We start from the raw sequence: 22,545 nt of genomic DNA on the forward strand, positions 1-22,545 counted from the left end.
CGGGCGACAGGGCCGGGATCCGGCAGCCGCCACCGTCGCCGCCGCCGCCACCCGGAGGACTGAGCAAAAGTTTGGATCTGGGGGAGTACTCGGCGCTGAGCGGAATTACCACCCGGGCTGGAAGGAGACCTCGAGAACCTTCGCAGGTAACAGGCACCCCCAACCCAATCTTTCCATGCCCCTCCGCTGGGCTCTTGCTCCCTTCCAGCGCCTTTTCTGGCCGAAAGTAAGAGGGAGGCGAAGTTCAAGATCCCGGGCACCGGCACCTAGCGCCGGAAGAGCTACAGTCACATTAGAGGGACCCGTGGCGCTTCTCTGCGTCGGTTGGGTAGCTGTGCAGGGAGGCGAATCCCTCCTGGGAATGGATGAGAACCTTCGGCTCCAGCTGGTGCCTCGTCTTGTAGCTCGTTGGAAATTTAGAATGTGGATTCAGGGGCTTTTAGTCTTCTTCAATCCTGAGAAATAAAGCATGGATTTCACTCACTCCCACCCTCACTCTCTCACTCTTGTTTGGCATCTTTTAAAATTCTCTGAGCCCACTGGCATTCGCCCACCGTGTTTAGTCAGTGCAGGGAAGCAAATGGGGGCAGAGAGGTGCCTGTGTAAATGCCAAGGAAAGGGGGGAAATTATCCTTCCTCTTTTTGACATCCCCGGGGCCCTCCCTCCCTCCTTCCATTCACCTTCTGGCGTCATAAAATAAGAACTTTAGAAGTCACATTTTGATTGAAGGGTGAGATGAAACGCACTAACCATTGGCGACGTGAATTCGCAATGCTTGTCCGTGTCCGTATGTGTGTGCGTGCGTGTGCGGGGATGTGCGGGGGTGTAATGGTGTTGCAGAGAGGCCGGTTTTTCCTCGGTGGCCTGATGCACCGTAGTGGGGGGGTGGGGGTGGTGAGTGGTAGGTAGCATGTGTGCACTGAGGAGGTGGCAGCGGAGAGAAGACGCTCTCCTTTCTGGAACAGCAGCCTTACTTAGGCTAACTAAGAAAATAGCTCCTGCTTTCCACTCAGAGAACGAAAAGATTCCAGCCCCAACTCCCCAACGTTCCCTCTCCCCCAGCTGAGTTTCGGGGTTCCGAGCGGCTCCACGTTTGCCGCTGCTGTCATCTTTATTATGATCATTATTTATTCACCTGGAAACTCATCGTGCCTTCTCTGGTAAATGGAAATCACTCTCCAGGAGCTTTTGATTAATTTTAGTAGAGGGAATCTCTTGTAAAGCTTACAGTAAGCTAATCAAGTGCAAGGCACAAAGCCGTGTAAATGCTCACGCAGGAGTGCAAGGTGCTGATTAGATTTCTTTGCCTGCTGCATTTGCTATGCAAAGCCTCTTTTAAATAAGAGCTATTGCTCCCCACTCAGCTGGGAGTCTTTCATCCCGCGGGTTTTCAGGGAGCTTTGGGGGCATGTCCACTCGTTTCAGGCTTATTGCTAAATTTATTATGTCTAACTTCTCCCAGCCAAAAGCTAATATGAAGGTAGCTTCCACATCAGGAAGGTACTATCTGTAGACTTAAGCGGTGTAACCTTATTAAATCACCAATGAAAGGATCCCCCAAACATTTTGAGGTAAATAGAATGCAGCTTGGCATTTGTCCAGGGATATATTTGGTGGTTGCAGTATGAATGTAAAATTTTAGGTCAGTATCTAAAGTGTTAGACCTGGACCTTTTTTTTTTTTTAAGTCACTAAGCAACATGCACCAGATCTATAAGATCGACAGGCCACCATATTAGAAGAGAATAGATCAAATCGTTGGGTGATACATACCACGAAAAGTTGCTTATTTCCCCACAACGTTTCGCTCCCCCAAATACAACTTTTCCTCCTCCTCTTCTCAAAAGCCCCAAGCAGTAGAGGGTTAAACCATTTAAGGATTTTTAATAATCACAGTTGACAGTGCAACACCATACTGTCATGTTGAGTTGCAAATATCTGTGACTGGAAGAGGTTGGAAGACGAAATTTTAAACATGATTCCATGTCTCTGCCAGTAGGTACAAGAAATTGTAAAAAGAATTGGGCTAGCTGTACTGTAGCAGAAGCTATTACAAATCAGCTTAAGAGGAATGCTGGCATTTTGTTTGTTTGTTTGTTTTTTAGTGCCCATGTCTTAACACTTGAGTAGTTTCTTTGCCATTTTAGGGGATGTTTTTAACAGAAGAGAAGAGACTCCCAAATGACACCGTGATGGGCACCTTGGGATCTCCAAGACTGCCATGGTTTTCCCTGCCGTATGCTAGGTTTCAGATGTTGTGCCCTTCATCTGAGTTTGACTTTGATCGGCTGGATCTAATTTGAACCTCTTCTGATGCCTGTTATATTTATATTCAGGCCTGCTGGAGACTTTGATTTAGGATTTAGACATACCTCCCTAAAGCAACCTTATATCTTCCCAGTTTGAAGCTGTGGTTTCAAGAAAGGCTCAGACATGTACAGTTCCAGAAGCTTTAGTCTGTTGAGATCCAGAGTGAACATCTGATCTAGTTTGACTTCAGCTTTGTATTCTACGAGAGAAAATTGCTGCTTCCACAATCAGCATTATCTGAAGTTTAAAAAAAAAAAAAAAAAAAAAACAATAGCAAGGGTGACAGTGGTGGCCCTTGGTTTTGCTCTCTGTTTAGAAGATTCCAAAAAGGTCAAGGTGGGGTCATTTTATTTCTGTTCAGGTCAGAGTTTCCTGGATAATCATCTTTTGGTATCTTTGATTTCAATTCAAGTTTAATTTTCACTAGATTACTTTAATAACTTTGTGGTTACTGCCACCGCGATTCAAATTCAGTCCATTAGTGACCTCTGTCTGCCAGAAATGAACGCTTATTGTTTTTTCTCCTCATCAGTCTACAGAGTACGTGGGGGAGTGGGGAAACCAATAGCTCTTTCTGGGTATTTAGATTTTCCCACTTGATTTTTCTCATAGAGAGTTCAGTATGGAGAATGATATTTAACAACAGTAATAAAAATGTTACAGGCTAATAAGTTCCTAACTTGTTCTTCCATAGGGCATTGACACTATGATCAACATAAAGAAAACACTAGTGCTATCCACTGTCAGTATGAGGATTGTGCAGTCAGGTAGACTCGTGTTTTGAGACTCACAGGGCTGCTGGATGTTAGTGAAATTTTATTGTCCCCGAGTGCTTGCATAACATGGGGAACTTGATTCACGCTCAGAACATATATGTGGTAACTAGACTTCATAGATGCAGTGTGTGTATGTCTTTAAATTCAGCTGTGCTTCTATTGTGAACTTATGGTACAGATCAAGGGCGAGGTGGAGTGTAAGAAGGGTGTCTATAAACAGATGGTCTTTTAAGGAGACTTTTAAAATCTGATTCCTAATCCAGCTTTGTCTTCTCAGGGTTTTCAAATCGAAATTTCAGTTTGAGTTGATTATCCTAAATAGTAATTAAAAACGAAGTTTACTGAATTTCTTAGGTGGGTGGACACCATTATCGGACATTTTCCAGATGGTTTTTGATGTAGTGGTATTTGGGGATATGGAATTTTTAGGAGGTTTTCTTTCTTTTCCCCTGGGCAGGTTTTACGCAAAAGACATTTTAAAAGACCAATTGTTATTATTAAAGTCAAACAACCATTATAATGCCCCGGCCAACTTTTCTTATTTTTCTCCATCCTCCAGATTGCTTTGCTTTTTTTCAATTTTATTTTTCTTCTAAAAACTACATGTTAAGGATAAGAGTAAGACTATCAGTATTTTTTTTCTTGTTTTCAGCAATGTGACTGCCAATTAAGTATCTGTTTATAATAAAACACACACTCATATACATCAAGAACCATTTTAAGACAGAGATTCTTTTCAAGGTTTTAAAATATGTTCCTTTTTAAAGAGCTATGACACAAATATTGTAATAAAAATATCCTGTGTTCCGATGAATACAGAGACTTATTTCAGTCGCATGGAACAGTAAAACACTGTATTAGCAAAATAATCAGTGGTATTTTCAGTACATGGTCAAAATCTGTTAGAACCTTCATGGTTTTTTTTCCCGTTGGCGAATTTCACATCTACTGGTCTTTTTGGTTTTCTTTGATTTCTTCTACTGTGGCTCTTTGAAGTGATTCAAAATTAAACAGTAGCTACTTCTTTAGGGAAATCCATCATGTTATGTTCAGGATTCCAGAAGAGTTAATGATGCAGAAAAAGTCCTGTAAAACATCTTTCTAAAAGAAGTCCTTTTCTTGCAGGCTTCCCACTTACTGGCCTCCTGTACCATTTGCAGTGAATTGGAACTTCGTTATTTATTTATTTTTCAAATACCACCTCTAACTTAATTTAATGTGGGATGTGTTTCTGCAGACACACGCGGCACCATGTGTCCTGAGTCGCCTGAACAAAGCATTGTCGTTTTTTACAGATCTGTAATAAGGGAAGGTCAAAGAAAGTATCTTTGTACAATTTTGAAAGTCAAAAGGCCACATTCATGATTCTCAAACACTGGCCAGTTATTCTGCTGATATTCAATAAGGGCAACATTTTCTAGAAGTTCAGTGGTTAAAGACCTCAGCCATTTTTTTGAAGCATTCACACAATAAATCTCTGGTGCTCCTACCTATTAGGTGTTCATTAGAACTGAGCTGTTTTTCTCACTTTCTTCCCAAGATGCTTTTAAGGAAACGTGCAAGAAACTTGGCAAAAGGTCTTCTATTCCCCTCAGGTCACAGGTCATGCGTTATATTTCATTTCTCTTTATTAGAGCTTTCAAGACACAGATAAAAGAATCTTCCCTCTGAACCTTTTAAGAACCTGAGGGCTTTTGGATTTAAACCCACCAAAAAACATCAGGTACCAAAGTTCACAGATGCCATTAGGCCTCAAAACACTGAAACCTACTTCAACAGGGAGTAAAAAGAACAGTGGCTCCTAAGGTCAGTTCACAAATTTATTGTCCTTCGAAGTCAACAGAGGTCATGTGGCTGAATGGAAAACATTAGACTCATAGGAGTCCCAAAATAGGTCCACGTGTTGGTGTCACTCTTAGCCTCAGCTGCCTGTGGGCATCACTTTTATGAAATCCAGTGTCAAAATAGCCTCTGTGAGACTTTCCTCTCCCACTTTGCTCCAGAACTTGGACTCAAATATTTTGAAGAAGGAACTACTGCAAGGAATAGTAACATTCCTCATAGATATTAAAGAGGGGGTGAAGGTAGGGGAGTAGATTGGCTAAGCATTGGCCATAGAGGTTCCAGGAAATTCTCTTTAGGCCCTGAGGAATGAAATTGATTTTAAAACACATTTGTACCTAGCATTTCTGGACCTCCTCTCTTACGTTTTCCAATTCTTACGTACAAGATTTCATTTATTCCTCACAACTGCTCTGTGAGTTGGCATGAGAAAACCCTGCTCGCCTAGCCTCTCATTGGGTAATTAGAACCAGAAAGAAGTTGAAAGCTACCTAAGGCTACCCAGAATTCTCCCTGAAACCATTTGACTTTATACAAAAGGATAGACATTGCATTCTATTATGAAGATGCTGAATTCTCCAAATACAGTTTAGAAGTTTCCTTCTTTATGAACCCACCTCAAAATGATCAGATTTGGATTTTTTTTTTTAACTAAAACAATAAAAAAAAAAATAGGCATCATAAATATTTAGATTTCAAAAATAGAATTTTACTCTCTCTCCTACATTATATTACGTACAAGTTCGCCTGTTCTGGGTGAGGATAATTCTATGATGTAGGTATTATGATTTGGGACCTTAATCGTGGTGGGGAATGAGCAGTGGGGAGGCTGTTTTGGGGGAAAGAAAAGATGTATTTCTATAAAGAAAACCTACATTCTCATGTCAGCACACTCCTTTCTACATTTATGACCTTGGACGAATTACTCAATCTCCTGGAGACTTAATTTCCTCTCTGCAGAGTTCAACAGGGTTGTTTCGGGGTCAGATAAGATTAATGTGTGTGAAAATACCTTGATAACAATACAGTTTTATATTCCCATAAAGAGGCATTATTCAAATTGATAACATTTATCATTTCATGATTATCATGTGCTAGGAGAGTTCCAGGTTTCATATAAATAAAATGGTACCAAGTCAGAATGCTCTGCCCTCCAGGAGCCTTTTCGTGGGTACCGTGGGATGTCAACCCAACCAGTAAAGTGTCTGGTGACCCACTTCTTCACTCTTCCATTCATTTAAGGGTGCCTTGTCTCCTTTTGTGAGTTTGTTCTATTTTGATACAAGTATTCTTTTCAAGGATCAAGGATAATTGGGGTGAGTTGGGTGCGAGGGCCAAACTTTCCTTTCCTGACAGCTTGGCTTGATTTTGGAAACTGAATTTATTACGGATGGATTTCATAGGCTCTTTTGGGAAGAAACCACCAGCGTTCCCTGAAGCAAAGTTGTTTCCCCTTTTGGCTGAGCTTATACTTCAGCCATCCAAGTTACCTTTTGCAAAAACACAGTCATTAATAGAATATATGATGATTTTTAAAACTTTCATTTTGCAGAATAAAGCAGGCTAGTGCAAAGGACTGCCTTTTCAGTAGTTTGGCAAACCTCCTGCGCACATTACCAATAAATGGAAAGACCTGATTTATTCTGACACAGACATAATCTCCAAAGTTTGGCCTTATTTTGACTTTGTGACATGTCACAGAATCCTTGTGGGACAGTTCTTTACAACTTATTTCTCCATATTTTCAGTTCTTTTTATAATTGCCAAATCTGAGGTACTTTTAAATGTTTCAAGGGCATGTTGATTTTATTTTCTTAATTTATATACATGTAGGCCTTTGTAAAGTTTAATTTTTAATAGTTTTAAGGTTGCTTAAGTGAGGCTTGCAAAAAAAACACTCCCATACATAAAGTGTGTATTTAAAAAATGTGTGGTTAGGTCATGATTCTCGGTCAGAAGGAATATTTCTATCAGCGGTTTGTTTGAATATATGACAGTCTGTATCTAACAATGTTCTTTTCAGTTTCTGATTTGTTATTTGCTAGAGGTCTGACACTTGCTTTTTTTTTTTTTTAAGTTGATTAGTATTTGAGTAGTACGTTGTTTAAGTATCTGGCCATAGAACTATATTTTAACATGACACATTACTTTAATAGAATCTGAATACCTTTTGTTCTGGCAGTGCTGAATGATACAATGACAATATTTGAAGAAGGAAAATGTATACTACTCCTCTAATAAAACAAGAAGAATCTATAGGTATATATTTCGGGAGTTAGTGTGTGTTTTTATGTATCTTTCAAATGCACAAACAAATCTGAGTCTTAGATACTACCCAGTGGGAGTACTGTTATACCCTTAAGCTAGGTGGTGCTAATTTAGCCCTTATGTTCCTAAAATAGGAGAATAATGAGATAACCCAAGTTATTTTTAATTGGAGATGTTCTTTTCCAATTAAGTCCTAGGAAAACTCTAAATAAAGAAAAACACAGAATGCAGTGAGGACACATATTTTTGTGTGAATATCTTGGCACTCATAAAGTAGATATTCTTGCGGAGGCAGAAGGTATACACTAGATGATGAAGAAAGCTTTTTAATTCTTTCAGGAGATGATTTTTAGCACATACTATGTACCATACATAGTAAGGCTTGAGAGACAGAGGTGATGCTGGATCCTTCTCCTTAAAACATCCAGGCTGGTGAGGAAAGAGGGAGTCACAACCCCTCATTGCATTGAAGTTTTCTACGTGGTTGAAAACAGTAACGTCAACCCCAATAAGTGTGCCGGGAATACATGATATTAATGAAAAAAGCTTTACCTTGGGAAATAGTCTTGGGTTCTAATGCTGGCTCTGTTACTCATTAATTTTGTGAACCTGGGGAAAATTTTAAATGTCTTTTAGTCCTTGTGTCATTAAGTATAAAATGGGAGGAAATAACTTTCTACTCAAACAGAGCTGTTCTTAGGATTAAGATAATTATGTCAAATGTCTACCTGTCTGGCACACAGTAGAAGCTTAATAAATGCTAACTGCAGATCACTCTGTCTTCAAAATAATGATTCCATTATGATACTCTCTCCTTCTACAAATATTTTTGCCATATCTCTGGAATCCCAAGAAAGCCTTTGACTCCTTGAACCTGTTCGCTAACAGAATACAGCCTCTCCTGCAAAATTAAAATGTCATTATTTATGCGTGTAACGGAGCATGAAAGGACAGCAAAGGAGATATGCACTCCACACAGTGGCAGAATGAGCTCATAGCTGGTGGTGTGTAGTGTAGGCTGATGAGAGAGGAGGCAGAGGAGGGACGGAAGACAGAAATGAGGACTTGTCCCAGTTCGGGGAATAGAAAGTGATGACAGTTGAGGCCTGCTTAACTGTAGTCTTTTTGACCATTGAAAGCATAGCCTTTGGCATTTAAGGAGGACTTCTGCATGCACTCCCACTCACTTCCATGCACCCTTTCATGGGTGACCAATACTGGCAGCTTGCAGCAAGTTCTCTAGACTGTGACACTAGGCACAGTGAGCTGTGGTTACGTCTTTGCCATTGTTCAGAGATTTTTATCAAAATGAGTTTTAAACACTTTCTTCACACAATTCTTCTCACACATGACTCTTGGTAGAATCATGAAAATATTTTAATGTAGAAGATGGACATGTAAATTATTGTCAAGTTTACATAATGTTTAGTCTGTACTTAAAGAATGATTATACCTTGCTTATGTAATGATAGATGCTAGAATCAGAATGATGCTATCGGGTTATCAGTTCACTGTGAAAATGTTTCTTTCAGAAAGTAATTTTCAATTAATTTAAGTGAAAGAGCTTCTTACTGCTTCTACAGCAGCTCCTTCTGAACAAATAGCGTGCTTAGAGGCACTGGTCAACATATACAATGCTGAGGTTATTTTTCATTTATAATTGCACGTATACATAGTATGATGTTTGCATTCTACTCAACAATTGAGATATTGTTTTTGACACTATGAATCTGTACATTTATTGATGTAGGAAAGTAATATCTAACAAGATGTTAAGCATACCCTAAACCTCCACTTCTGGAGATACAGAAGCTTTTCCTGTTAAGATCACACAATATATAATGTAATGTATATACATACAATTAATCAGATTGGAGAGGAGAGAAGCACATGCTAGCGTGTGTTCTGAACTTTTAACATCTCAGTAAGTAGCTCCTGAACCAACATTTCATCCACCGTGAAACAATAAGACCTTGTTGTGTTGCTTTAGAACATGTACGAGAGATTAAAATTCTTTGGGAAATGGTTTAAAATTGTTTTTACCCAAATAGGTAAGGAACAAGTCCAATAGTGCTGACAGCAATGGGATTTAAAACTCAATTCTAATAATCTGAGTCCCAAAGGAATGCAAGGCAGACATCCGTTCAAGTCACGAGCTTGGAACTGGGGATCTGACAAAGGTTGATTTCTTACTGTGCGCCAGGCACCACGCTGTTTCCTACAGGACATTTGGGGTATTCTTTCAAAGAAGAACTTGTCCCTTCTCACCAAGGAATCTGATGGGTTGGCCTAAAGTCATCCTTTTCCAAACTTGAGTCATCCGACTGAGTTAACGGGAAGAAGTGGTTAATATACAGGTCACTGGGCCTTCCCTCAGCCTGGAGATTCTGATTTATTAAGTCTATGATGAAGCCTGGGAATATGGGTGCTCAGAAGTGCCCGAGATTGGAGATTACTGACCTAGATGATTTTTAGAAATTTTCCGACCCAGAGACTCAGTAGTTTTATAATCATCTGGTTTATAGTCACTTGTGAATTTCTGAGTATTTTTCCTATCTATTTTGCTGCATAGGAAATATGGCTCGCTTTAAACCTACTCTTCTAGAAAGAACCTTCAGAGGGGCTGAACGTCAGGGCTGGCCTCACGCTTGGTAGCCACAGTCTCCTGTGTGATTTTTCCACCATCCTTCAGTACCCCCGAAACCATTGTACTGTATTGTTGTTGGTGTCCCGGAGTTAATTTCCAAAAGAGATGAATCATATCATATTACTTTAGTCACCTACTGCTTGGATTCCCTGTCCCTCTGGATTAAAGCCCATTCGAACCGAGTGTGACATGTGAGCTCCATGACAACTGGGTCTCAAACCTTCACTCAGGCCTTATTCTTCTCCAGCACTCATCCTCTGCATCCATGTTCTGAGGATGGTAAGGCATGTTCTTCTTCATATTTAGCCTTTCTCATGCTGTACACCCTCTGCATAGAATATCACCCTCCTGCTCTCCATTTGGCAGACTCTTTTCCTGTAAGACCCACATGAATGTCACTTTCCCTCCCGGTCAGAATTAATCATTCCTTTCTCTGGGCTTCTACAGCATTTTGTTTGTACCTTTATTAGCCTCCTGTTCATGTCGTGTTTTAATGTGTCTGTTCACATGTCCGTCTCTCCCAGTAGACTCCAAGAACCGTGGCTCATTCCTTCCATCTCCCTAGTGCTAACAGTAGTGCCCCATGCACCAGGTTCTACACAAATGTAATTAAGTGAATGAATGCATAATTGTGCTGGCCAGTCCTGGAAGACAAGATTCATAATCTAGTGAGAGAGAATGCTTCCTCAGACGTGCTATTTTAGTCCCATATGGGTAAAAAAGAAAACCACCACCTCTCTACCTTACTCTAAGCCTGTTTGTCAGGCAAATGTCTGCTGGTTAACTCAACCCAAATCAGCATGAAGCTCTCCAAACCACACATGAGGCAATTCAGATGCCACAGTGGAAGACCTGTTTAGAGAAGAAATAATTTCACTTGATGATATATCTTTCTTGGCACCAAGTAAAATCATCAGTTGAGTAGAGAGATGTTCACACAGATGTGGTTTCCGTAGAATGAGAAGTTTAACTCATCGCGTTAACTTTGTGTATCTTTCTTGGCATAATTAAAGAGAGCAAAGCAAAGGACTTGTAAAAAATTTGTGTGTTTGCTCTCTTTCATTTTTTTGCTCTTTGTCTTTATTTTGTTTATTTTATCCTAGGCACATTATTTGCTGATGGAGATATCTGAGGAGCCAGGGCCTTCCAGAGAGGAGAAAAGAAGACTAGAATCATAAGTCCTTATTCATTCTGTCTTCACAAAGCAGGAGCCACCTTAGTCTTCATGGTTTGCACATTGAATGCAGCAAAGAGCATGTGAAGGTTAAAATAAATTCTCAATTTATAAGATTTAGTGTGGTCATGATGGGACTGAAGTTGGACTTTAAATCCTTGTTGGCTGAAAGACCATTCTAACGACACGTTGCTGCTTTCATGGCGGGTTATCCAGTGATGGACACAGATGACTTGCATGCATGTGGTGGGTGCGTGCACACATATAAACATGCTCCAGTCCCTCCCTCCACTTTTTTCAGCAAAATATTTAGTGACTAAAAAGAACATATTTTGATATGCTCCTACGTTAACCTTCAGACCCTTCTGGGCTTTCTATATGTTAGCAACACTTTCTATGCCAATAGGAAACACATAAAATAACATCTGAGATGATTTTTGATGAGCCACTTTGCTTTAATGCTGGGGGCTTATAACACCTCCCCAGAAGATCATATAATCTATAGAAATAGTGTATTTCTTGATTCTTGAATCACACTATTAGGCCACATTCTCATCCAGAGTAATTAATAATGTATAATAACAATTAATAACATTAATGATTGCATTGATTATAGGTAAGGTTTATTTAGAGTGCTGCTTATGCAGTTCATGTATATTATCACATTTAAATATTCAGAAAATCCCTGCAAAGTGGCTTCTGTTTAGTTAATGTTAATAGTAACCCCATTTTACGCACAGGGAAACTGAAGTAGAGAGAATTGCTTCAGGTTGCTTATCTTATTTTGTAGATATTGTTGTCTTTATAGGATAGGTGAGCACTGGGTAATTTCCAAAATCAACCCTAAAATTTTTCATGCCTGAAAATCAAATTTAGGGCAATTGCCCACTGAAACAACGAAAGTCTGGATGAGTGACTAATGATTAAAGGGTGCATTTATTGTAGAGAACACTCGCCATTTTTTGCCATTATCCTTTTACCAGCATTACTAATAAATAGTTAAATGGATGGATCTAAGATTCACCTATCTTTCCCTGTGGAGGTGATAATGGACAAGGGAATGACCAGAGGTCAGATAATAGCATAAAGCGAGTGACCTCTGAGAGAGCCTGGAAATAATGGAGAATCGACTGTGTTATAAATAGGTCAGATTCTCTCCTCCCTTAAATCTGTAATTGCTCAGGCAGTAGACATTACTGGGTGAAAAAAATGACCCATAGATGGGCTGGGAAAGGCTGTTCCATGTCGATGATTTGAAAATAAGCGCAGTATGTGCTTGCAAGTCTTCACCGTCTTGAATTTGAATTTTGACCACTCCCTTTCCCACTTTCTGTTGATGCGTTCAGCTCTGTATGTGTCAAAGTTGTGTTTTATGACTTCAGAAATTATAATTAAGTCTTTGCAATTATTTTCCTTTCCTGGTTCCATGTAAATATTATTGATACTGTCTAAAGTGTTCCATTCCAAATTCTTCATTTCCCCTTAAACAGCTAGACCACGGCTATTGTTATTTTTACATTCTTTTGTCATCTTATGCCCATTACCTGTCATGAGACAACTGTGGATAGGGTGGCATAAGATTATTGCTGATTTAGGTCAGTCTAGATGGGCTGATTAATGTGGTTGCTTAGGAAAGCAGACTCTACACAGGTGTGGTGGTGCAGTTTGGCAAATGGCTCCATAGCCAGCCAGCTCTGAGACCCCAAGAAAACACCAACTCTGGTGAATTTTGTGGTGTTTCTGTCTATGACAGTGGGAATATAGCTGAATTGGATGGAACAAAACATTTATTCTCTGCAATTAGCAACTGAGAAGTGAGCAGGCCATCTGAAAGAAACCTAAACATGACTGTCACTTTTACTAGAAAAGGCTGCCTGGTGTGTCTGGACCACAGGCATCGGTAAAGAACCAGCCTGTGCCTCAGTGTCACCCTGCCCTCTCCATCGCGGGTGCTGGACTTCCTTATACTTTCTACTGGACTAAAGTGTCAGTGTGTTTTAGAGTGAACTGGTAATTCTGAACAAAATCCCATTCTGCTTAATTCATATTCCTCTATTAAACGAGATGTCCTGTCTTGGAGCACTACTTTGAGTTATCTTTGATTCCTCCTTTTCATTCATTTTCAACTGTTCTATCACTAGTTTTATGCATCTTTTTAAAATTCTGTCCTTGCCCTTTCGCTTTGGTCCTTTTGTGTCCATGGTACTTAAGCTCATGTGTGTTTTTCCACCCCTGTGACCTTCAGGACACAGTTGCATTACTCTATCTCGTTCCTGTGCTGATGAGATTACTCTCCATTATTTAAAAGATCAAGTCTTAACATCTTGGCTTGACACTCAAGGTCTTTCTGTAGCTTTCCCTAATCTTCCTCTCCAAAGTTAATCTCTTAGGAACTAAATGTAGGGTGTGTCCTTACTTTTATCTTTACAGTAGTCTCATTGTGGTGTAAAATTTTACCAAATGCTTTGTCTCCACTATCTGTGAGCTCATTTAGGTCAAAAGCCATGCTCAATAAATGTTTGAGGAAATAAACCGAACTCAGGTATCTGACCCTGATATACCTCTGTGAAACTTACAAACAGCACAAGTCTGTGTCTCCTCTTTATTATCCTACTTCCCATCAAATTTTAAATGTTGAGCAAATTAATGATAACAAAGTTTGCACAAACAGCTCTTAATGTATTTGAATTTTAAAGTTATCTAATAGCAGAAACTTCATTCCTTCTGTGGAATCCTGTGTCAAAGCACAGTGCACCCTTGTTAGGAAGGTGGAGCATTCCAACAGCATTATGAGCCCTGTGTTTGTATTTGTAAAACCCGTGGTCTTCCCAGGCCTCCAGGCAAGAGCAAATAGAAATAATCAGAGGCATTACAACTTGATTATGTTGAGTTGGATTCTTATAAGGGAGGGTTGATAGCCAAAATTAGTGGCTTGGTAGTTTATACGGAAAGAGATGCTTGCAACATTCCAAAAGCATAGACTCCCGCTCGCTGGAATCTTTGAAGACATCTGGATGTTTTGAAAAATACAACAATCACATGTTTTTTATTATGTCCATAATTGTATTCTTTTTAAAAGGGAGCTGCGTTAAGATTTAGGGTTGGGGAAATAGGAAGGCCATGGAGTTTGTGGATTCAGGCAGACTGGCTTTGTTATGCCTCAACCAGCTCGGGTCACTTAAGCATGTTTCTTCATCTTTGTGTCTATTTCCTCAATTTTTAAATAGAGGAAAAATAATATTTATCTCATAAAATCACTGTGACAAATAGATTAGATGATGCCTAAGTACTAGTAAGCATTAGCTCCCTTTCCTTTGCTGTCCAACTTTAAATAATACAGATGTTATAACTTATAAATGACAGTTTTCCTTTCATGGATAAGGCATTTCTGTAATACTGTGCCTCTGTTTTCCCAAATAAGCTCTCTATGGGGTCACAGTGCCCCTTGCCCGATTTCTCTATAACAGCATTTATTTCTGGGGTGTAGAAGAGGTTAAGATACCTTAGAAATAGTCATCGCTCTGTCTTGATTAGGACACTAACTCTTGAACTCAAAATCACTTTTCTTTCGGGGGCAGGGGTGGAGTGGTGGGGGGGGGAGGGAAAAAGGAAGTCTTTCCAGCAGTCTCATTGCCTCAAAAACAGTGGGGATCATGGATTATTAGAAAAGAATTACCCAAAGAAAGTACTCTTAATAAAAGCTGCCTGCAGAGGAGTCTGGTTTATCAACAGGCACAAAAGAATTATTTCTACTAAATTTCAGCTTGTCACTGTAAACATAAAAATTGCATCGCTCTTATGTATTCTATGGGGACAATGCTGTGTTTCCACAAGGTGAAATTCTCAAGTAAGAGTTTCTAAGAATGAACATTTACTCTCAGAGAACCCTAGGGAATGTCTGTTAAGACACAGGCAAACAACAAGTGAAAAGCTATTAGAGGGAAGCTAAAAAGGCAAATCAAGTAAATAATTTCATTGCATTGTGGAAAATATGTGATATGAGATACATTTCATTTAGCATGAATGACCAATGCAATTATAATTGACTAATGAACATTTTTTTCTTTTTCAGCATATTATTAGTGTCATCTAAAGTGATGAAGGTGTTTTGCACATCAAAACCCCACAGTCACACACAATTATACTTATAGGCTTCTTTTTTGATGAAAGCCAGTGTTGTTTTAGCCTTATTTAGATTTTAGTTTAAAGATTTAGCCACAGATCTGGAAACACAATGTTACAAGATGAAAAAAGGATCTATATGATGTGATTTTTTCTTTTTGACCTTTAACAAACATATTAGAGCTTCCCTTTGATTATACATTTTTATGTGTGGAAATATTGATCTCCTTGTACAAAATGCTTTGGAAATCTGAAAAGGGTTTTATAGGAAAATCATAGCATTGCTTTCATTAATAATTTTTAAAAGAATGAGATAATTATGATGGTTTAGCTTAAATTCGGTCTTTACAACAAACAAGCTGGCTTGTCATTGCCCTTTCCCGGTCTATATTTCTAAATATGATTCTATATTTCTAAGTAATTAATGGAATTTCTATAAAAATTATAGCAAATAGGTTCCTAAAAAAAAGGAAAAAAATGAATGTTCAGATAATTCTTTGTCCTTAAGTGATAGACTTGTAAATTATGAATCTAGAGAGCAATCCCTAATTTAACTTAACTGGTAGTTGGGTTTGATTCTGACACCACGTTTTTACTGAACTCTTAAGAAGAAAGATGAAGGGATTTAAACTTCGAGACCTATTTTCTTCTGTCTTCAAAATTAAGAACACGTTGCTGATGGAAAAATGACAGTTGGTATCTGTGTGAAATGTGGTGAACAGGACTATTAGGTCATAATTGAAATAATATAAGCAATGGGATTTTTTGGAAAAATTAGTACATGGGGGTGAGGAAGAAGCTTTAAGAAGGGCACAAGCATGTCACTGGTAGAAATGACCTTCTAGAATCTCTTTTTCTGCATGCAGTAGCTCTTAACCTTCTCCAATGGATATTTATTGGGAGTCCATTTAAAAAAAAAATGAAATGGTTCTTTTTTTTCACGTCGCTCCATGTCTTAACTCTGTAAAGCACAAATGATAGCAATAAAGGCTCCAGTGTCATCTCCACTTGTCTTATGGGAGGATCAGTACCTTGTGGTCATGGGCACATCCACTCATGATTTCAGATACGTGGAATCTCAAATATAGTGTGGTTTTTCAGTGTTGGAATTAGGTAGGTCTGAGTTTGAATCTCAGCTCTGCTATTACCTGACTGTGAAACTTTGGTCAAATTATAAATTTTACCAGCCTCTTCTGTAACATAAAGACATTAATATCTTACAGAATTAATATAAAGATTAAATGAAATAAGTTATGCAAAGTGTTATGGTTAGTGTGATCTTAGTATATTGTTAGTTTTTTGTGCATTGGGCTAATTACTGTTGAATCTTAAATTCTTTAGTAAATGGATGGATGAGCGCATACATGCATGGATAGCTGCATGGAAGAGATGAGTATGCATAGTGATTCTGCCCTAAATTGCCTAAAAGATTTATTTTATTTAAGATTGCAATAGACAGTAATAGAATAACTGAAGATCTAATTTAATTGTTACCAGAGAGAAAGGATGGTATGACGTGAGAAACTTGAAGATGGAGACCATTTTTCATAATCCTTTCCATTTTTGTAACTCGTGTTTCTTTTATTTCTTAAAGCTTTTAGTTTGGGTGTATCATTTTACATTCCTATCTCTTATAGTAAGTAGGGCATGTGTAATAATTCCTATCTTATTCCTAGAGAGGAAAATGAAATGCTGCAGGACCTGTCCATCTCTGTTTTACGGAACTATGTGCCAAATATTCACCTTACCAATCGATGCCATGAATTGAATTGGACAGGCAATGTGGGATACTCACAGAAGGTCTGAGTTTTAGTTTTTGTTCTGTCTCTAAAAAATCTTTGACTTTTGTCAATTTATGGAACCTTCTTGAGCCTCACTTTCTTCATCTGTTCAAGACTGGGTAGTTCCAGTAATTCTCTAATTATCAGAATCTAGAGAGCTAGTGTTAGTGTTTAGGAGCTTGGCTCTGGATTTCGTCTGCTTGAATTTGAGCTGCCTTCACTGCTTCACAGCTCTGGCATCTTGGCAAGATATAAGCCTCACGTTTCTCTTATCTGTGCACTGGGGAAAGCAAAATCAAAACCTCCTTAAAGAGTTGCCTGGAGAATTAAATGAGGTCATACTTGTAGGGCATTTGCATAGTACCTGGTACAGGTAAGTGCTCAATAAATATTAGCAAGTATTCCAACATGGTTTACTCAAAAATAGGTAAGGTGAGTATCACTGATGTTTTCAGAAAGCAATAGACATTAATTAATGTGTCCCTGTATTACTGATCCAACAGTCTAAGTCATGCTCTTTAAAGCTTCCAAGAGAATGATCACAGAGGAACATCCCATAGGCCTCTTCAAAGAAAGATAAAGTCCCTCTAAGTCCTTCTAGTAGCTTAGCGAATGTTTGATGATGACAATATTGATGATTCTGTCATAGTGTAGAGTTTCCTGGTGCAGATGGGTAAGACACGAAGACCTTTTGGTTTATGGCTAGATTTGGAAGGCTAATTGGGAAACCTTTGATATGAGGAAGCTATTCCAGAAATCCTTCTAAGAAGCTTAAATCGCTGTAACTGATGGATCTTGTTGCTCATATATCTGATGCTCCTGCCACTGCATTAAGTCTCTGAAAAATTTACCAGCCTAACCTCCAGGATCCAATTTTAGAAGACTACAGGGGTAATGGCAATTTTTGATGCAGTGTTCAATCGAGGACACTGACATTAAACTTTAACTATCAGATTTTTGTAAATTAGAGACTTGCAGTAATAACAGATAACAGTGAATAAGGTAGGAGATACTTAGAGAGCAGCCACCTCCCACCTGTTGGCTCTTTTGATTCTGGTAAGATTGTACAGTGATCTGCACTTGTCTTTGTTATGAAATGCACAACCCTTCTCCTTTGCAGCATTCAGACAGAGTAAAAGGATTCAATGGATAGTGCAGCAATAAAGGTTTAGTTAGTGGCCAAGAAGCATGAAATCAGGATAGATGTGATGATAAAATCTTAAAATGCAAACAGAGTATTCAGTAGTGGCCAATTTTTAAATGCCTTGCCCCACTAATGCATGTGAGCCCGCCCTCCTCCTACCCCCTTCAAGAGGCTATCCCATTGGGATCATCTAAGGGTCATTTCTTCTCATCGAACCCCTTGGGACCACGGCCATCTGATTCATGCATTTATCCTCAGATTCCAGCTCTGATCAAGTATACAGCAGGGATTCAACAAATATTTGTGGAAAGAAGTAGAGAGGGAACAGGGGAGAAAGAAAAAGGAAAGATTTCAGATTACAGTCCAATGATTGATTGTAAATAATTTTATTGGTGGTGGTGGTTGTGGTTCTGCATTGTAATTTCAGAAGAGGACAAAGCCTTAATGTCCTAATTGAAGAAATAGCATAATGGATGAGTGCTATTTCTGCCTATGTGTATAAAACAGCTCTGCCTATGTGCTTGACACAGTTGTCTAGATTACTATAAAAACAGAATAGATTCAATTTTATATTCATTAGCTTATAAGGTAGGGTGGATACTTTTGAAATGTGATTTTGAGGGTTTCAATTGGAAAGAAAATCTCATCAGGAATAGAAAGCCAAGCCTCCCTTCTCTTTTCATTCCATGTAGAAGAAAGGGGAAAACATTTTACTTTATTCTTTTCAAAGAGCTTAACTTATTAAAGGCCTTCATCACGCTCTGCAGGACACCACATAGATTTAATTTAAAAAAAGATTCATAATTGGGCCAACAATCAACAAGTATTTATTGAAGTCTCAAAGACCAGGAAGTTCTAAGTGCTAGTTTAGTAGTGTTCCTCGGGGATTTAACGAACTGTCATCTTGCAAAAAGACATTGTAGAGGGTAAACATTTGATAGTGAGTGATCACAGGCTGCAAATGCCCTTCCTGCAGAGTAGAAGTAGTATGTGCTTCATTTCCTGACATATTAGTATACCTAAGAAATACAGTCTAGGATATACAACATTTTCATTTTTTTTGAACTTGCCCATGACATACAGATGACTCCCGAGTTCCCATCTGACCACTTCCCTACAGTTCGAGTACCTATTTTGAATCCTCCCACCCCATTTCTTAACTGATACCTAATGTTCCAGTTAAAGCTGACAACAAATTCAGCTCACTTGATAGAACTGAGAATCTCACCCTCTTATATCTGTGATACTTCTAGTTGAACCATTATCTGTAAAATTTAACTTATTGGCTTTGACCAAAACAGCATTGGGAATATGGGTGTGGTGTTTAAAATGTTAAACATTATTCAAGGAATGGGTATATCCTTTTAGCCATTTCTTTCTAAATGTAAAAATGGAGAGCTGCTGCTATAAATTTCAATAAACCTGGCCTGGTTCAGAGAACAGTTCAATATCACTACAAAATGCCCGTTAAGGGCTGATTTTGAGGTCCTTTTTCCCTGAATGTGCTTTTCTGTCCTGCATAGTCAGAGGTGATGCTCTGTCACATGCCAGCTTCATACTCCCTCAACCCTGGGGTATACATCACACCTGGCAGAAGGAACTGCTGTGAATTAAAGATCTGTAACATCATTTAGTAATGCTCGTTTAATGGAGATAGGCGTCATTCTGGTAATGTAATTACCAGAGTCCTTAGAGATTTGGTATGCAAGTTAGAAATTTGATTTTACTCTTTGTGTAAAGTTATATTTATTGAAAAGTCTACAGGTGGAAAGGTACTGTAGGCTTTTCACGTCAAATTTCATAGTAGATTGAGATCCAGATGTAAAAGGCCAAAGGAAGTTAGCCACCCTGATAATCTTGCTATACCATCAGAAATGACCAATCAGTATGTCAGAATATGCCTAGATTTCTACAAAATGCTACAGGTCGGCAACATAACTATTTCTCTCCTATCTAAAATCTTGAAATGAATCTGGTAAGGAGAGAAGAAAATGAGGAGAAAGCCAGCTGCTAAAAACTAGAAAAGAAATGACTTAAAACATTTAACATTAGAGGAATAAGCATAAAGATGCACATGTGTTTCTGTTTTCTTGCAGTGAGATGTTAATACAATATGGATAGAGGCATATCATTAAGAAATTTTCCATTAAGTTAATACATTCAGTAGTGTGAATGTAGATGTTTTGTACTTAAATAAAACTGTCCAGAATATACAGATGAGTCCCTTAGAATTAAGTTAAAGCAATGGTAATAACCAGTGCTGTCTGGACATTTAAAAATTTTTTAAAGTTCGGTATTCTAGAGACAATTATATAGATTTCATCTGTAATACTCATCCTTCTGAGACAGTGCCCACTGAGTTGTGCAAGGGGTCTGTGCGAGGCACAGGGATTTTATTGGTAGGGCGTTATTTTAGATATTTATTTACCTTTTGAGAAGCTCTATCTTTCATTCTAGTACCTTGCTTTCCTCCGCCCCAAATTTCACCTATAAGTGGTTCCCTATTTCAAAAAGTTAGTGATAAAATTCTATTACTAAAAATATTTTAGCTTTAAAAATGGAGTCAGAGCCTGAGTTAGGTCTGGGAGATCAGCCATGTTCCTTGGAGAGAGTCCATTTTAAGCCCAGTAAGGTTGTGTCTGCCCTGCCTGCAAGGGCACACCTGTGCTGGTGGCAGGGGCCGAAAATGGTTAAGCTTGTCCTAGAGCCAGAGTCCATCTCTTGCTCATCCTCAGGTACCGCAGACAAGTTAACTTGTTTCTCTGTGCCATAGTTTTCTCATCTAGAGCACAGAGGTAACCTCTACCTTATAAAATTGAGAGGATCAAACAAGTCTGTACACACAATGTGTTCCGAACGGGGCCTGGCATGTAGTATGTGCACATTAAGTATTAGCTGTTGCTGTTAGAAATAATGCAGTACTAGCACAATTTGTCTCATTTATAATTGGTCTAGTAAACGATTTTGTGAACACTTCCTGTTTTCTAAGTGATAAACCAAAAAACACAGACCCCCTTACTCAGTAGGAAGCTTAAAGGCGTAACTAATTTACAGTTCTTTCTTAAAGCATTTTTTACCAGGTGGCTACGTTGCTAGTTTGCAGATACCATGAGAGCAAGGTTCATATCATATTCATTTTGTAATACCTCCACAGGTCCTAACTGAGTATTGAATGAAGTGATGAATAAATCTGCTTGAATTACTTCTTCCCTAAGTTTACATTATGAATATTAAGTTTTATGAGAAGGGAACCTAGAATTTCAAAGAAGAGCTAGACTTTGTGGTGTCCCTACACAGACCAGGACGGTATAACAATCAGTAAAACAAAAAACAAACAAAAAACACTGAGGACTATTTTGCGTATAGCACTAGTTCATATTAGAAGGAAAACGGATATTGTAAAAATAATTAAACTGCAGCCTTTTTCAGGAAAGTGGGTAATGGACTTCATAGATCACAAGAATAATGAAGCCTTTGTGTAGTCTCTTTTGCTTTTAGAATATATATGTCCTGTGTGTGTATGTCTTTTCAGTTGGGTTATGTATGACACTGTCATTTTGCAAGCAGAGTAAGAGGCGAAAGGCTCTCATTTACCCCCAGAGTTACATTTAAGATTTTCAGAGAATTTGTATTTTCACCCTGCAAGAGTTATCCTTGCTTCAAAAATTAATTTGAAAAACAAGTAAAGGAGAACAGAGAAAACAAAGTGGGTAGGTGCGGGGGGGTGGAGAGTTGGTGTTATGAAGATGGGCAGGTGCTTAGCTGATTTAAAATCAGAAGGAAAGCCACGACCGATGATCCTGGGTAAATGTCGATATGCATTATTAAATGAAACGGATAAAATATAGACTGTCAGAAGCATTTTTCTTCTAGAGACACAGGGAGAATTGAAATGCACTTTCAAAGGAGAAGTCTCTTTCAATATTCAATCATTTTCTGTTTGAAGCTTTAATTACAGTGCTCCTTGCTACCTAATGCGTTCAGTTTAAAATCACATCACAAAAGAGAGGGGAAGATGCAATTGCTCAGAGGAATAGCAGCCATAGCATCAGCATCGAGGTGTTTATTCACCAGGGAGTTCCTGCTACATGATTCCTTTCTAGATTTCCATTTTGTTTTTCCAGTGCTTTTGTATCATGCATATTGGACACAGTGATTCTTTAGAGTGATTACTGTGATTCTGCCATTGCCAGTGCAGATAATAAGCTTCAGGAAATAATGTATTCTGAATTAAAGAAAGAGTTATTCACATCATCTTTTCTGGATCAGGTAGTGTGGGTGGCTAGTGGCTTACTTACTAAGGGTTTAGTATCCTAGTCGAAGGAAGCTGTATTCAAAATACATTTATATGCATAGGTGAATGGGCACGTAAACGCTTGCATACATGTAGATGTGCACACGTGTATGTATACTTATATACACACATAACTAACTGTGTATGAATAACTTTGTTATTCAGCCCAATCAACACAAACTTTTTG

At 38.6% G+C, this 22,545-nt stretch overlaps 1 protein-coding gene across 7 annotated transcripts in view; it reads left to right on the plus strand.

The window, feature by feature from the left end:
• FLRT2 (fibronectin leucine rich transmembrane protein 2) overlaps positions 1–22,545 on the plus strand; it is a 92,071-nt gene that overhangs the window by 3,978 nt on the left and 65,548 nt on the right. For 2 of the 7 annotated variants that reach the window (XR_003044080.1, XM_015599719.2), the window contains exons 1-2: positions 7–146; positions 10,947–11,106. The exons of 2 other annotated variants lie outside the window; for them this stretch is intronic. The gene's annotated coding sequence lies outside the window, so the exon portion shown is untranslated. Of the gene's footprint in view, positions 1–6; positions 147–10,946; positions 11,107–16,815; positions 16,940–22,545 lie in introns of those variants that run through there. 3 more of the 7 variants (XR_003044079.1, XM_025041953.1, XM_006925501.3) reach the window with 3 other exon arrangements.

The sequence above is a fragment of the Pteropus alecto genome, unplaced genomic scaffold (assembly GCF_000325575.1).
Source record: "Pteropus alecto unplaced genomic scaffold, ASM32557v1 scaffold8, whole genome shotgun sequence".
NCBI lineage: Eukaryota > Metazoa > Chordata > Mammalia > Chiroptera > Pteropodidae > Pteropus > Pteropus alecto.